The sequence below is a fragment of the Fringilla coelebs genome, assembly GCF_963513975.1.
Source record: "Fringilla coelebs genome assembly, chromosome: 1".
Lineage (NCBI taxonomy): Eukaryota > Metazoa > Chordata > Aves > Passeriformes > Fringillidae > Fringilla > Fringilla coelebs.
In genome coordinates, this window is record NC_140028.1 from 125,226,858 (window position 1) to 125,244,075 (window position 17,218).

The window sequence follows — 17,218 nt, forward strand, 5'->3', positions numbered from 1 at the left end:
AAAAGCTGTCATTAGTGGGAGTTCAGATGAAAGGCATTAATGCTAACACATGATGACATTATTGATTATATGAAAAAATAAAACAATGGGTGGAGGATGATGCAAAAGTACTAACAACGGATGGGTTTGGAATTTAATTAACCTAATTAATGATTTTTAAAACATTCTGTAAATTGTTAGATGGTGCATTAAGCATAAAGAAAGTTTGTGAGTTTCACCACTAGTAACTTCTATACACTTGTAAGAGACAGCTGTGCCCCTTAAAGGACAGCTGAAACAAAGGTAGATTCCAGCTAAACCCAAAGAAACCTTCCACAGTCCAAAAAAAAGAAAGCAAGTCCTCCTAACATCACTTAAGAACTTCAATAATAGAGACAGTTATCTTTCATTTGGTATCTCATGATTGAGGCTCTTCATACATACAGAGACTGTTTCCCTCCCTGAGAGAAGAAAAATATTGTCAGAAGAACACAGGGAACCTGGATATGAGAAAAAGTAAAGTAATAGGATTAAGAACTTAATGATCTAAATGACCTGGGTCAGATTACTGCTATGATTAAGGATTGGCTAAAATCACTTTATCACCATTTTCGACTCTGAGGCACCAAACTTTAGCTAAGTGCTTTGCTTTAAAGAAAGGACTGTATTACATACCTGAAGAATGCACTTCTTCCTCTATGAAGTAGATTAAAACTAGTATTTTTTGCTGTTAATTGTTTCTATAATTTGTTCTATACGTAATCTGATATATAGTGTGCTCACAAGTCTGCATTTTAGCTTGAGGTATCTTCATCACATTTCACAGTGATGGAAGTAATTTGTTCCTCTGCAAAGCTAAGACTGCCAAAGCTTGAACTGTTTGCAATAAAAGACATGGCAGGAAATGGATCCAGCCTCTGACTGCTGCATGAAAGGGAATGAGCTATATGTATTTGGCTTAATTGTTGAATGCACAACACAACCAAAAGAATCATACCTAATTATGAAGGATAACACAATCCTGTTAACTTAGTTGTTCAAAGAAACACCAATACTACACATTGAAATCAACCACGTTTCACAGAAATAATTACTGCTGGGTCTTTCCTCTTTAGCCCTGCACAAAGCCAAGCATATTTTTGCATTGCCTTTAAGTAAACGAAGAGGCAAATAGTGGCTCAAAGAGACAATGAGTCTCCTGGCTTTCCCTTTCAGTGCCTGAGTTCTTACATGCTGGTGCAACTAGGTCATACAGTGCAAGATTCCCTATTGTGGTTATTCTTTTTATTCACCTCTTACAGCTCCCCTGGGTATTGGCAATAAAGGAGAGTTTTATTTCTTTATTCTCCCTCCTATCCTGCATAGCCATGCAAACTGGGTCACAATTTGGACCATAATTCGTAGCACGTCTGTGGATCCCTGCAACACTTTATAATCTACATATGTTCAACCTGCCCAGAACTGTATCAACTTTGACAGCATTTTTGGGAGTAGGAAGGGAGCAAAGTGAGTAGATTTCTTTTGCCTTTTTCAATCCTGTAAGAGAACAAAAACTATAACTGGTTTCATTATAATCATATTTACTGCATTTGTGTCACTGCATAGCAACATCAACAGGACTGAGATAATCAGTATGATTTCATATTTTATTGTAATGAGATTACATGAAAGTTTAACCTCTGCCCTGATTTCTCAGAGTCATTATATTTTATCCTATGTTGTTTACATTATTTTGTAATGCATTTTGCTATGAGTTACTATGTCTCCAGAATTTTAAGTTTGAGTGTAGTTTTTCTTCAAAAGTTTCCCTGATTTGATTTTATCAATATGAAATAATATAGCTTTCTTTACTGTTTACAATGACAGTTTTGTCAGACATTTAATTCCATGTATATCATAGTCTCTAAAAGAGTTATTTAAATTGGATTAATAAAAAGAAAAAGTATGCTAAAAATGAAATGCCTACATGGAAAATGTTTATTGTAGGCTAGGTACTGTTTCACATTTCTTAGTTTTTCTTTACAATGATCCATTTCTTCCCCCTCTGGCTCTGGTTAGGCATATTACTAAATGACATAAAATGATTTTGTGAGACTTCTAAACAGAAGTAGAATTGGAATTACAGGAATTTCAGGACATAAACCCTGAAATACAATTTTACATAGAGTCTAGTCATTTAAAGAGTGGTAGTAGAAATATTTCAAATATATCACATAATCCAAGCCAGAGAGGATGGCTTCAGAATCCTGGACAAAAAGACTATGCTAAATGCAGTTTATCATTCTTTTGCCTCTTCCTCTCACACTTTCATATCAACATAACTGGAGACATTGTTTGTCTTTAGCTGACAGCACTTCTACCAATAGGACTTTTTTCTCAGGAGGATCTGATTCCCTTCCTAGATTAATTGACCCACTTTACTGCTGCTTCTGAGCTGCTGGGCATTCCTGTAGTGCCTGCAAAGCCACTGCTTGCTTGTCTTTAACCCCTGGTGTGATGATTTGGGGTCTATCCACAGCAGAACTTACTGAGAGATAGGAGAGGATTTACCTGATGTACTCTGTGAAGACTGAAAATTTATCCCACAGACTCATGGTAACAAATTTGCTCTTGATCAGGGCCAGATAAAATCTCACATGCCTGTGAAATTACAGAGCATGGAAATGGAATTGTTTGAAAAATATTTTAAAATTAAAAATATACTTTTTTTTTAGAAATAGTACAATTCCTCATGGGAGTTGGAGATTTAATTTTTGGTTTAAAAAGAAATCCCCAAGTTTTCCAGCAAAAGAACAATTTAGACAAGTTGTTGGAGACTAAACACTACAGTGAACCAGGTTTAACCCAATTCCCTGTGCAATTATTTGTGGTAAACTAAAATATACTACAAAATATTTGCACTACTCTTGAGAAGGCTGTGAAAGGCATTCTTGCAGACTAAGCACCAGTCTCCATTCTGAAAAAGTAGCCAAATCCTGCCATCTCCAGAACTAAACAAAGGGCAAACTCTCCCCTACATCCTGCACTTGCTGTTGCACTCTAGGAATGAAACTTGCCTTAAATAGTCTGAGTTCAAGACAGTCAGATGGCACACACATTTTTATATAGAATTACTAGCAATTAAAGGAAGCTCCAGACCAGGTGACCTGGTCTGTCTGCTACAATGAAGCTCAATAACATTATGTAAAAAAATTCTTGAGAATTTGATAGAACGCTTTATATTTGCTTCAGATTCCTTAGTCAAAAAAGAGATTAAATATTCTGGAGTCTCTTAAAGTAGAATATACATTAAATAATCAATAAATACAGGTTCTTTTCTCTGGAACAGCCTGTATTTATGTTTTCATCTCTTTTTGTATATATTTTTACCGATACAGGATTCTCCCCACCATCCTGCCCCCACAAAAATTCTAGCTAGTTATCTATCTATCTATCTATCTATCTGTCTATCTATCTATCTATCTATCCATCCATCCATCCATCCATCCATCCATCCATTTCTGCTCCTTAAACATTTGGTAAAACAAACAGTATTCATTGTCCAGAACATACAGGTGGATCAGCAGTTGTTCCCTAGGAAGACCTGCCCAATTAGAGCACTGATTGTGGGGTAATTGTCTCTTTTTGGGTTTCTGCTACCTCTCCCACTTAGTCTGTCTTGTATAGCCTGATATTCAACACTGAGCCATGCCACAGGTGCTTTGTGCTTGGTGCTGTGTGTTTCTTTTAGCATTTGTTCCAAATGTTTCAACCGAGCTTTCTGTTCTTGGTATTCTGTTTGTGGGTAAAAATTTCAGCTGTAATAGTAATGCTGTTTCCAAAATCAGGGTTTATAGGAATAAGGCTGAATTGTTCAAAACATTCAGATAAAAATTTAAAATCAACCCATCTTAGAAAAGGCTGTTAAAATTTCTGAGGAGTTGCAAAGGGCTGAGTTTTTTGCTATCCATAGAGAAATTTTGTCACAACGCATTGAAGTGTGAAGCCAGAAAAAAAGGTTTGTAGATGCTCAGTAGCAATTTGCTAGAGTTTGGCAGCAAAATTATCCTAATTTTCCAATCACACCGATCCTCCCAACTTCTGTATGGAAGACAGCTTCCACACCACCACAAAGCTGAGGCATTTTGTTACCCTAAAATATATTACCTATTTGAAAGCAATATCCCTAGGGACATGTGACATTTTACAAGATGAGGAAATGAGAAAAAACAACAGCAGCAAAATTAATAAGATAATTCTTCTTTTTTTTTCCCTTTTTCTTCCATCATTTCTTTTAATGAAAATGATCAAATCCATGGTACAATCCTACGGTGCTCAGCTGCATAAAGGAATTTGAATGTACAGAACTATGTTTTTAGGTCCTGGGACCTGGGAGTAGGATGACAAGACTGAAACCTGCAATGTACTTCTAAATTAAAGCAGCAGCTCTATTGGAATATTTCTCTAGTTCACTTGGCAAGGTAAACCCTTCCCACTTAATTACAGTAAGGTCTAAGTCCACCTTCTATATAATGCAATGAAAATAGACACAATTTAGTAAAAAGAGAATTTATCTTACTGTATTTCATAACTGCTACGTATGTGTGTGTGTGTTTGTAAATACAATTTCTCAGTGTCCAAGAATTAAATCCTTGCCTCATAATGCTAGCAATAATAATAATAATAATAATAGTGGTGTCTACCTTCTAAGGAAAAAAAGATGGTCTATTACTTTCATTAGGCACTGGTAAGGGAGTGTGCACAGGTCACAGTATGCAAGCTATTAAGATTGAAGGCATCTGCACAAACAGCCTTGACTGCTTTTTAAAGGCTAAGCTGCACAATTTGTCTTTCATTAAGAGCTGTTGTGCAGTTTTGTGATTTGTAGCCAGCTCAACCGAGCTTCCAGAGTGTGTACTTCTATTTTGAGATCTTGTCAATAAACAAATAAGACATATGCTTCAGTGAGTCATCTGAGCAGAGCAGACTATCACAAGAATCAGTTGACCTGTACTTCCTTCCTGCTACTGAATCGTTCTCTACCTTTTCTTGTTAGCACAAAGTGTGTCCCTGTGCACAGCACAAAACAGAGAAGCCAGGGATGGGAAGACAAGGTCTCTTTCATCCATATGGGTTTATTTGTGTTCTGCTGGCACCGTTATAGTCATACAGTAACCAACATAAATTTTTAGTTTTATTATCACCTCTAAAAAGAGACAGAAATGTGAAAATTGAAGCCAGAAGGTTTGTATCACAGGATTAATTAGGCAGGGCCAAGTGGAGTCACACTCCTCCTGGCAGTGAGTGCCTCAAGAAGGTGCCTGCCTTCAATTATGGAGCGCACAAAGCAATTAAAAACCCTGTTTCTTTTTCCTGGGGTGTTACTTGTTGAGAAATCTTTTTTCTTTCTATTTTTTTTTTCTTTTTAATTCTCTGGAGATCTGAACTGGTTTGAGGTGTAATCTGCTAGGGTAGATATTCATGAAAAATTGATTTAGCTGAAACCTAAGTGCAATAGGTTTAAAATAAACCTGAAAGGAATGAACAGTGTGTTTCTTGGCTGAAATTTTATTGGCCATTTTTTAAATACACACATACATGCACAGAAGACCAGATAATTAAGATCCCAGACATTATGAATCTCCAGGAAAGAATTTTGTCACTGGTCCACATGAATCAAATCAGCCAGCCACTCTATGCATTTCCTTAAGCCATACAGCACTCTTGATTAACCTTTTCCTCAGTACTTTATACAGATATATGAAAGTTTCTGAATGGCAGGGTTGTGTGTACGTGTCAGTTTTAAACATATGTTTCAGGCAGCCATATTTCATGGTCCATTGGAAATTAGTACTCTGTTTCACCTGTACCTGGTTTACAGGATGTGATAGCCTTTCCCTGGATTTATGACCCTCTTTGCTCTCCTGGTGCTACCAAGAGCTTTACCAGCATCACTGGCTCTGACTCTGTACCAGGGCTCGACATCTGATTTTGTGCAGCTGGACCTGCACATTAATTCTTTTGCCACATTCCTTTCAAACACCCAGCTAACTCCTTCCTCTCCTGTTATTTCCCATGACAGATAAATAATTCAAACTATGATATAAAGTATGGTGTATATCTGGTTTGAATAGTGCTCTATCAAGATGTGCTTCAGCTATAGCAATGACCTCATACTTCCTGTTGAGTAGGGAGAAGCAAAAAGACATTTAAATCAATAGGATAAGGGAGCCATGGCAGTGGATATTGCAGTGCATGGGAGTTTTCTTCACAGGTATTACATGACAAAAAATGTCTGATTGGGCATTAAAAGGATGCAAATAATGACCATCGGTTTATTATTTTTTTCTAAGATTGGAATGCCTATATTCCCAGACTTCCTCATTAATGTTGCCTAAGAAGTAATTACATTTTTGAACAAAAAAGTGAGTAATGGAGATTTTTTTTCGTATTGTGCACTTTAATTTTATTATTCCCTAGTTTAAATATAACTCACAGAAGAATGAGAAAAGTCTTTATAAAGGTCATTAAATAAATGCTGCTGGAACAAATCTTTAAACAGGATCATCACTGAAATGGGAAGTTATGCATATGGAACACTTTAACTTGTAATACAGATTAAACAGTTGGCAAAATAAAGCTTTAAATTGCCAGACATTATGTGTCACTAAAAATCAATTCTGACAGATTTTATTGAGGCTTTTACCCATATTATTGCTGCCATATTTTTTTTTCAGTTAAAAAAAAGAGGAAGAGGATTGACTTTTTCATTGCAGGTCAGCCCATTTGGCAAAGGCTATCCTGTCACATGGCACATTTTTATACCCATTTTGATTTAGTGTGCATAGTGTGTTTATCAGTGGTGAATGTCAAGATGACAATAGTTTCACATTTCTGAGCCACTGCCAGAAGAATTCTGATACATTCTCCTGTGATTATTTCAAGATATTTTTACAAGTTTCAGCAATTCCACCATGCACGTAAAACAAAACACAGAAAGACATTTTTCTTTGTTTTCCAAAGTTGTTTTATTTGGTTGATGAACCTTAAATAACTATTTCTTAAAATTAGCTGGCAGCTAGGGGATAGCAGAGCAATATTCCTTCACTCCATGTCGTGTCTTGTCATGGGTATAAAACTGTAAATTTAGTGCCGATGGATTTTGGAGTTAGGCTACCTTACTATCTATATATTGTTTTCTTCAAAAAGTCATTTGTACATACATTTGTACAAACAAAGTCCAGTATTTTTGTAAAAAGCCTTCAATTTTCACATCATTTAGGGGGTTACTGATGTAATTTACTTAAAGAGATATTTATACATACACAGGAGAATTATATAAAATAATGCATTGTATTTGGATTTGGATTAGGATTAAAATTCTGATCCTGGTATTAACTGTCTTTCATACTGCAAAGAGTGGGTAGGATTCAGTTGCAACACTTTTGGAAATAATTAGGAAAGGTTTTTATATTCTTAGTGCAGCTACCTTGGACCCTGCACGACGTGTCTGAGGCCAGAAGTTTTGAGGTCTACAGAAAGAGTGAGAGTCGTACTGTTAGCAAAAAGACTTAGAATAGTCTGAAAAAACACTAAAGAATCAACAGCTCTACGAGTGTTTTAGGGTATTCAGCAAATAACAAGCTGAAAAATAGGCTGTGGGTCCTCTCTCAGTAACTTTATTCACCACTGCAGGTGGGTCAAGAGTGAGCTGAATACGGTGTGTTTCAACCACCAACACTGAAACTTGTCTTTATAAAGTATATCTGTGCTGGGAACTGAGGCTTCATTGTGTGTAAAAGATCAGTCCTGCTGGCTTTAAGAAATAAGAAACACAATTTTTAGGCATCCTGCTTACTTTTGATTATCTTTCCTCCTCTCCTTAAGTTTTCTTGTCTTCAAGACAAGTTCAAAAGGTTCATTTGGTTAAGATAGCAACCAAGGATAAGGGTAAAATTGTTAAACTTCTGACTTTGCTTTGTGCCTCTGGGCAAAGGCAAAGGGCTAAAGTCTCAAGTAAACAAATACATGGTCAAACTTCCTGTGAAGCCTCTTACTAAAGGGACTATAGGAAAAATAATTAGGGACAACAACTTAATAACACAAACCAAACAAAAAACAAACCATTTTGGAACTTGGTTCCCATTTGGATTGATGGTTCAAGCTTATGCATTATGATTTTTCCTGGATATTAAGATTATACAAATGATCTCCCTAGGCATTGCAGAGCCCACAGGAAGCACCAGATTGCAGACTGACAGAGTGAGCCTTGCTGTGCTGGTGCAAAGCATTGACCTGAGCCCTGCTGTGAGCTGAACTCCTCTGTGGGAACCTCTGAGAGGAGCAGGGGAGGCATTGCTTGAGCCCCCTTACTGCTCCTTCCTGAGAGGTCCATGCTCCTCCAATATTACAAGTGTGTGTGTCTTTCTTCTATGCTTCATATTGCACTATGCAGCATCATACATCTACAATATGTGCATTTATCTACCTGAAGGGAAAGGTATTTTTCTTTTGCATAACGTTGACAAAATCAGGGTTCATATAGTGATTTGATTCATTTGCACATAGATGAACTTAATTTAGGTCTGTTGTGGGACAAAATTTATTTTAGAAACTTTTTTGTAGGTAGTGACAACAATGGCATCAGATTTAGCAGCTGTTATGTTTCAAGCAGGAGCTCCACATGTGGTTACTGGGGAAAAAGAGAAAGAGTAGAAGTTTGAAGTGTGAGACTGTTCAACAGGAGATTCTCCTAGGTTCCTTTATTACAAATATTGATGAACACTAATTGAAATCCTTAATATCAAAAGAAAGATGCAATATTGAGGACAGAGACATTGAACTGGAAATTTGTAGAGATGTAAGGCAAGCAAAACTGTAAGTTATTTTGCCCAAAGCAATTTTTTTAAGAAGCAATCAATGTGCCCCTTGTCATTTGGGGGGGTGTTTTAGTACGTCAAAAATGATTGTACTTGTATTTTTTCCTACCCTTTCTTAATTTCAGTTCATAATGTTTAAAATATTTTTTGGGGATAAAACTCAGTCTTGACTTGGGGTATCTATTATATGCATTAAAGGTCATTATGAACTAGGAATTCTCCTGTTTGTGTGTTAGTGACATCCAAAGTTGTGAGTACTTCCAGAATTATTTTTCAGGACTTCACCTGCATAGTAATTTTTTTGTCTGCCCTTTTTTTTTAATCCAGAAAATATTGTGAGCACATAAAAAGCAGATTTTATAAGAGTATACACTAAGATATACACCGTCACTGAAGAAGTTATTTAATAAACAGTACATCAGATTAGAAAATTTATTTTTAAAATAAGGGCAATTTCAGTAAATACTATCCTATTTCAAAAACATTTGTATTGAGAAAATAAGATAGGACATCTCTGCCCACCAAAGGAGTGGAAAGATTATCATCCTTAGTCACTCAGTATGAGTAAAGGAAAATACAAGTATTTTTCAATTCTTTGATGGAAAGGCAAGATATTTTTCAGTGTTTCTTGCTTTTGGTTTGTAAAATAGAGTAAAATCATATAATTTTTCAATCAACCACTTGTAGGTGCCTTATTATTTTAAACTAAATGTAGAACATTGCCATATCTTTGTATCTGAAGAGTCCAATCCGAGTACGTGTTTCTTGCATCACCTACCCCAAGGATCATTTAGCACTCAGAGGTGTTCACCTGCTTCAGCCATAGCTCATGATGTTAAGTGGTGACTAACACCACATTTTAACTGTCCATTACCTGTTACCACCAATTTAAATTCTGGGAAAAGTTGCTTTCTAAATGAACATCCTCCTTTGGCTTTTATATAAAATACTACTACTCTAATAATAATGCAAGTCCATCATCTTTAATAAATTAAACAGGGCCTTCATTCTCCTTTAATAGCAATACAGGAAGTCTAAAACTTATTCTTAAGCCCTTAAATTCAGGGGAACATTAAAGTAGATGCAAATTCTCAAACATGATAGTATTTCTGGTCAGCTACATAGAAAATTTCACTAAATGGCCAAGGTAGGAGACCACAGTTTCTAACTAGATCCAAATAGGTCAACACTAGCTAATAAATTTTGATCGACTGGTTGTTCTTTGGTGAGGAATGAACAAAATGAAGAGCCATGAAAAAGAGATATACAATAAACTAAAACTGCAGCATTGATTTATTCTCATATAGTGTCCGTGTGATGGATTAAAAAAATAATAACAACTTTTTCCAAGGTTCTCATCAGAAAAATCAATTTGACTGAGACACAAGGGTTTGTTATTACTATTTTTAAGCAGAAGCCTTATTGACAGGAATTTGTTTTATAAGAAAATATCCTATAAAATTATACTCCACAAATAAATATCACAAAGTGAAGGCAAGTATTGTGTTACATATACTTCTCAAAAGGCAATTCTGAAGCCTAGTCATGACACACAGAAAATGTCCATATTTTCTGGTTTCCACCAATCAATTTTTAACAGAACATTTTTATTTCATTTACTCAATAAATAAAAAATAAATACAAATCCCCAAGAGACAGAAGCACTTACAACTCTTTAGATACATAGATTTCTATTTTTCTATTTCCATGTTTTTAGAACCTATTTTTCTATTTCTATGTTTTTAGAAAGCAAAACACACATGCAAAAAAAAAATCTCACCTCAAATACAAATATAAGTTTTGTATATCTTATAGGACAGAGCCACAATTTCCAGTGAGCAGAAAATGAGTTATTTATTAAAGACAAATGCATAGTCTTTAATGACAATGAAACTTATATGTTTTATTGCAGCTGTGAAAATATAGTTATTATGAAACCATTCCTAAAATAATTAAAGGGGGAAAAGAAGCAATCTTAGAAATTATTTCCATCAGCTGTTTTGGGGAAATGTAGAATGATATTTTTGAGGGTAAAATTATTACTTTATTGAAGTAAATGAAAGTATTAATGCTGATTTGTCAAGGACAGAACTCCAAAATATTCTTCTATGAATTAAATAATATGTACACTTTTAGATATCAAAGGAAATTGAGAGAGATATTGGAAATGTATTTATGGGAGTTTCAAGTGCGAAAAACACTTCAAAGGCACAGTAAGGGATTCCATCACCTATGCATGATTGAAATTTATGATTTCTGAGGCTGATACCTTGGAAATCCTTGTAAATAGAACAGATTTAACCAATATTTACTATAACCTAAATGCATAAAAAGAAACCTGTTTTCCCTTCTTGTTATATGGGTCATCTGCAAAAGCAATAGTGTTCTGTAGATGTTGCAGACTGTGTTCATGAAGCCTTGGATGTTGCTGTTTGATGCCATTGTTTTATAATGGTGTCACTGCCATTTGTAAGTATTACAGATTTGTGTCTCACTTGATAGGATGCAGAGAGATTTTGTCAGGGAGTTTTGTTTCTTATTCTTCACCTGACTCTTGACTGGGCTGAGCAATCTGCCTGGAGAAGTGTCAGCTTCAACCGGGTTTTCCCCCACAGTGGCAATATTTGCATTTTCCTTGGAGCACACTTAAAGCCTGGCTGCCCTTTCTGTCCCACTGCCTGGAAAAGTACTGGTTGTGCTTCAGGAAAAGATCACAGGGCAGGGGACAGAAGCCAGCTCTAGCCCTTCCTCTTTTGACACTTATACCCTTACTTGCAGTGTGAATTGGGTGGTTCTGGAGGTTTCTGCTCAGCAAACTCGTCTCCCTTCTTGTGGCAATTTTGCTGATTTGAGGCAGACAAAAGAGTCAGGATCCCTTTTACAAGGCTGCATAGTGGAGGAATTACAGGGTAAGGAGCAACAGGTGTCCACACTGCTGCAACAGTGACATGCTTGACTTTAAGCACAGCCATAACGTCAGTTATTTACAAATAAGTGAATAATAGGAATGGACATTAGTGTTGTTTACGAGTTACAGAGGAGTTATTTTATTTGTGTGGTGTAATAGTTCTGCTTTATTTCAGAGGTTTGTTTTCTTTTCATGACATTTCATCACTTCTCATTTCCCCCAAATTAGATTGTAAACCAAAGTGTTCATTCTTTATTCCAGTCTCACAGAAGAAAAAAAGAACACCAAAACCCCTGTAAAATGAACATTGCTGGTATCTACATAATGCATAGATTTCAACATGCAGTTTATGCTTTTTAGTACATAGTTGTGATGCGTTGTAGAAATAAGCTCAGAAATGTTGACAACAGAACAAGAATATTGTTTAATATATAAACAATTAAAGCTGGATATAATGTGTCTGAAAATAATTATAACTTTTTTTCAGATAAAACTTAATTCCTTAATTTTTATTCACAATAGGGAAAACTAAGGAAATACAAAGTCGTAGAAGATGGAACAATCTTTTGAAGTGCTGGCATGTTTTCATCATTGGTTAGACTTTAGACTGGTTCCTCATTGTTAAGACTTTAACTCAGAACATGTTTCTAGTTTAGCTAAAAAGTCACCGTACACCTTAATCCATGTCACACAACATTATTCTGCTGTGTGACACAGATATCACTCAAGGCTTCCAGAATATGTGTGATTACTTTTGTTCTCTATAAAATTAACAAGATTTCTGTCTTACCCTATGTGACAGTTACAGAAGTATTGAATTTATCAGAGACAGAATAACATAAACCTTCATTTTATGTGAGCATGTGTAATCATTTTATCATGATGCTCTCAAGAAGGAACATTTTTCCCTTTTTTTCAATTGAACAATTTCTCTTAGAATAGTTTAATATGTCAATGCTTATATCAAGCAGACCAGAATAAATACCAGCACTCAACAGTAAAACAGAGAAATAAAACAAACTAAGAAATACAAATAAAACAAACCCCAAAAATTTAATGTTGGCAACAAATGGAAACACATATTTCAGAATACTTCCTATTTTGAAGACCACTGACACCTGGAATATAATTTAGATGTCTCAGTCTGCCATAACACAATTTGAAATTTCAGAAAAAAAATCTTGGTGAAAGTGACAGCAAAGGCACAGGAGTACTGAAGTACAAAATGAATAACATATACATAACATTTATTTAAAAACCCCAATACAGTCCACATAAACTGTAGTCTGAACCACTCGTGGTATTCTCTGAACTGATTAACCCTACCTTAGCCTCTTGCCCACTGTAAGTACAATGATACTGTAGGAATGTTAGGTCCAAAGTTACAATTCAGGAAGGTAAAACATGGATGTTTAAAGAGAAATAGTAACTACATTTAGTTGAGGAAACTCTCTTCTGAAGCACTCTGCTGATTAACAAAGCTGTCTGTGAAATTCATGATGCCACCAGAAGATCAGAAGAGTAGAGGATAAAATGTCCATTCAGAGATCAGAAAATTGATTTTGCTGGATAAAAAAAGTCTTTTCTCCACTGAATAAATGTATTGTGAAATTCATTAGAAAAGAATTATATTCTGCAAGCACAGTCTTTTTTTTTAAAATAGCAATTAGTATTTCATTTTAATTGAACACGAGTATAACTCCTTGAGAATGTGTATAAGCAGGCTTATGGAAAGCTGAGAGAGACACTAAAGATCATAACTTCTCTAAGAGACAGTGCTATTGTTATTCATGGGGTTTTTTGAGTTCTATGCAAAGTCCTAAAAAATTGGAGAATATTAGAAGCATCTGTCCTCTATTCTCCTTTTAAACTACTGTGGCTGAGACAGTGATTAGAGGTGGACAAAAATGTGCTTTTGCTTGTAATACAAAGAACTTGCTTCCCTGGCTCATTTGTTCTCCATAATTGATTGGCAGCTTGTCAGTAGGTGCTATAAATATGTCTGTTGGAAGAGACCAAAAGGCTACTCAGTGATAAAGTCTAGCAAAAGTATGGTATAATTTCTTTTCTTCCTTGCAAACCCTTTCTATTGAAATCAGCTCTTTCAGTTCTAGGCAAAATTTAGGAGCCACTCAAAGATAATTCTTAAAAATAAAAACAAAATACAGTAAAAGCAGAACAGTCTACTATCAGTAATATTGATAAGAATTGCACCTGAAATTATAACTTGTTTTCTTAGGCCCCTTCTCATATACACCATTTTTGCTTAAAATTCGAATTACATTTTTTTATTCAGCAAACTTATGCCTTCTAACAGACCTTGAAATAGTGCTGGAAAGTCTAGAAACACCGCAGTGGAGACAACATTATGTGCACATATGTGTTATTCATTCTGACACCATTTCCCATTATGCTTTCCAATCCAGTCCACCATGAGCAGGGCTCTGCATCCAAGAGGACCAGCTGTATCCTGTTATACCAAGACATCCCTTGTCCCAGTCATCACATAGGTGGCACTCGCATTTTGCTCCTTCCCAATTAAACACCTGAGAAACAACTCAATGCTGACAGAAATCCAGTGGCAGGGTACTGATTTCCAATGCTGAGAGGAGCCTAGGCAGACCCATGGCTCTGAAAATTAATAGACTTGGGTTTTTTTGTAACAAATGTTATTTCAGAACTGCAGCCAAACTACAAAGCCCTCTAAGTCTACAACTCTTCTGGCACTGCATTGCCCTGTGTGCTCGTTTCGTTTTTGGAGCCAATTGTTTGTCATGCTGTCCTAGTGACATCTACAAAATCTGGGTTTGCAGGTTTTTTTCTGTAAGGTAGACGTTATAGAAGGCTCTCAATCCTTAAATGTGTCCTCCTATGAACTAGGTATATTTTTGTTCCAATATAAACCTAAAGAGAAGCTACTTTCAAGCCATACAAAATAACCTCAATTTAAAGTACTATGAAACTTTGAGAAGAGTTCTATGTATATGAAAATGGTGAAAGGACTTTGGCTGAATAACTGAGTAAATGCAAAGATTGCTGAATTTGCTACTTTTAGTGCATAAAGACTCAGGGATTAGTTAAAATATCCTCACCAAGCTCATGATAGCATAAATTATTCTACCTAGCAGGATCATAAAAAGGTCCGGGTGCCCCAGAACCCCTAAGGTTTGTTTGGAGTGCTTCTTTTTCTGAGCTAGTGGTGCAACACCATGTAGTCTTTCAGAAAATGGGTGAAGAAATGAATGCAAACTTGGCAATATTCTGTAAGGTTCAAAATGTGTCCTAAATGCAAAATAAAAATAAGGCATTATTATTGTAAAAGAAATAAAGGTATTCATCTGTAGTGATCTCCAAGAACTTTGCATAATAAAATGGTAGTAAAATGAGCTAACTCTTGAGCACAATGGCTCATTCTTGGTTAGAAACATGCTGAGTTTTATGTAAATAAATCTGCAAGAATTTTAATGACAGTGTCTGTTCTGGAGAATAGGATTTTTTAATTTTATTTGATCAATGTCGGAGAGTATAAAACATCAGAGCTATTATTTTCTATTAACTGTATCTGGCATTGGCATAAGCGGTCTACTTTGCCAATGGGTTGAGTGGGTAAAGAAGTAAGAAGAAGAGAAAAAAGTTTGTCAAACTTAGTAAAAACTTCATAATCTATGTATAAAAGGCCTCACTTACTTGCACCTTTTTGTCTGAAAATATTTTATAAAGCCAAAATCCTGTTGATATTTTTCAGTTTTAAAAAATAATAAAATCTCACACATGTAAGACTTTGAATGTCTGGCTCATCACGATTTTAATTGTAAATCCCAGGAAATGCAGAATATGAAAATTAAATTAGGAAGTGCTCAATGGATTGCAGAGTAGTAAATTTTATTAAATTTCTTTACAAAATAACATTTAGAAAATAATTTAATAAAAAGCTGTATGTGCCTTACTAAGAAACAATGAAAAAGATTCAAGCAGTTTTTAGTATATCTAGAATATTTTTTGGCTATGACTATGGTCTTAGGCAAGCTGTGGTTTAAGCAAATATGAATAGATCAAAACATATGTACCTTTAATCTAATAAGTAATTTATGTGTAGATTACTAAAAATATCATTTATGGAAAACAACAGCATGATTCTTTGAAGCTATTTTATATGTACACTCGTCATGAAAATATAGTGAATTGTTAACTGGTCTTGGAGAGTTGCGATCTAATGTTTGTCACAGACAACACATTTAATTACAAGTTTAAAAAAAATGTGGAATTCACAATCTATACATACATGTGTAGTATTCTTAGCAGAAGTTATAACCTGCTGTCCATATTCCACTGTAAAAATCCCCATTTTACAACACAAGAAAAACATTAAGTTTATATGTGCTTTTTTTCTATGTACATGGCTCTCCACACCAAAAACATCTATTTTTCAGTGGGTTTGTTCTTGGAGAGACAAATCAGAAATCTTTTCATATTTTGGTTTCTGTAGCAGTATTATAAATGAGGTATGGAAAGAAAGAGACTACAAAAACACGTATTTCCCATGTACTTTGGAACAACTGTGCAATGTTAGATCTTATTGCTGGGATATAAAGAACTTGTGCTACTTGGACAAATAGGATGAAGATTTCTGGTTCAACAGAAGACAATATTAAACCTGAATTTAATAATGCTGGTCCAATCACTACTACAGTGTCATCTTTCCTATTGCAGGTTAATGAAAGACAATGATACCTATATATCAATATTCCTTTCATGACAGTTATCAGTCCATAGGGCTAGTTCAATGTCCTCAGAGCAAGACCTCCAAATCCTCCTAACTCAAAATCTCCTCCACTACCAATCTGTGGCAGTAGTTTTCTGAGTCACCTTGTCATGCAAGCCTGCTGAGTTAACAGCATAACTAATTCAGACAAGAATTTTTCAGCAGGTGAAAAGAAAATTCCAGTGTTAAGTAGCAAAATCCCACTTTTTTCTACAGGACACTGCTCAGTACAAGCCATTCAGAGTCCTTCAGATTTTGTTCATGAAACAGCTGGAACACTGCTCGGATTGATTCATTAGATTAACTTAATTAGTATGACTAATAATATTAATAGCAGAAAGCTGCTCAATACTACATTGTTTGTAACACTGTCAGTGGGTACACCCAGTTCATAAAATAGCTAAAAAAAAAAAAGTGAATAATGTAAAATCTTGTTTTTAAGTCCCCTGACATTGCCAAGAACAGGAATAACACATGAGACATCTTGCAGAGCTCCTAATCATGAACTTGGAGCAATAGTTCTGAGGACATTGATGTCATCAGCTCAGGAGAGTGCCTCACACAGGACTCACTCCTCACTGTCCTAGTGCCTTACTTAATAGCCTGGATGCTTCTCTTTAATATAGCAGGTTGCCTTACATTCCTGAGGATCAGCAGATAGTGCAGGAAGGCTTTTATTTCATGCCTCATTTCTTCCAATATCCTTGGAAT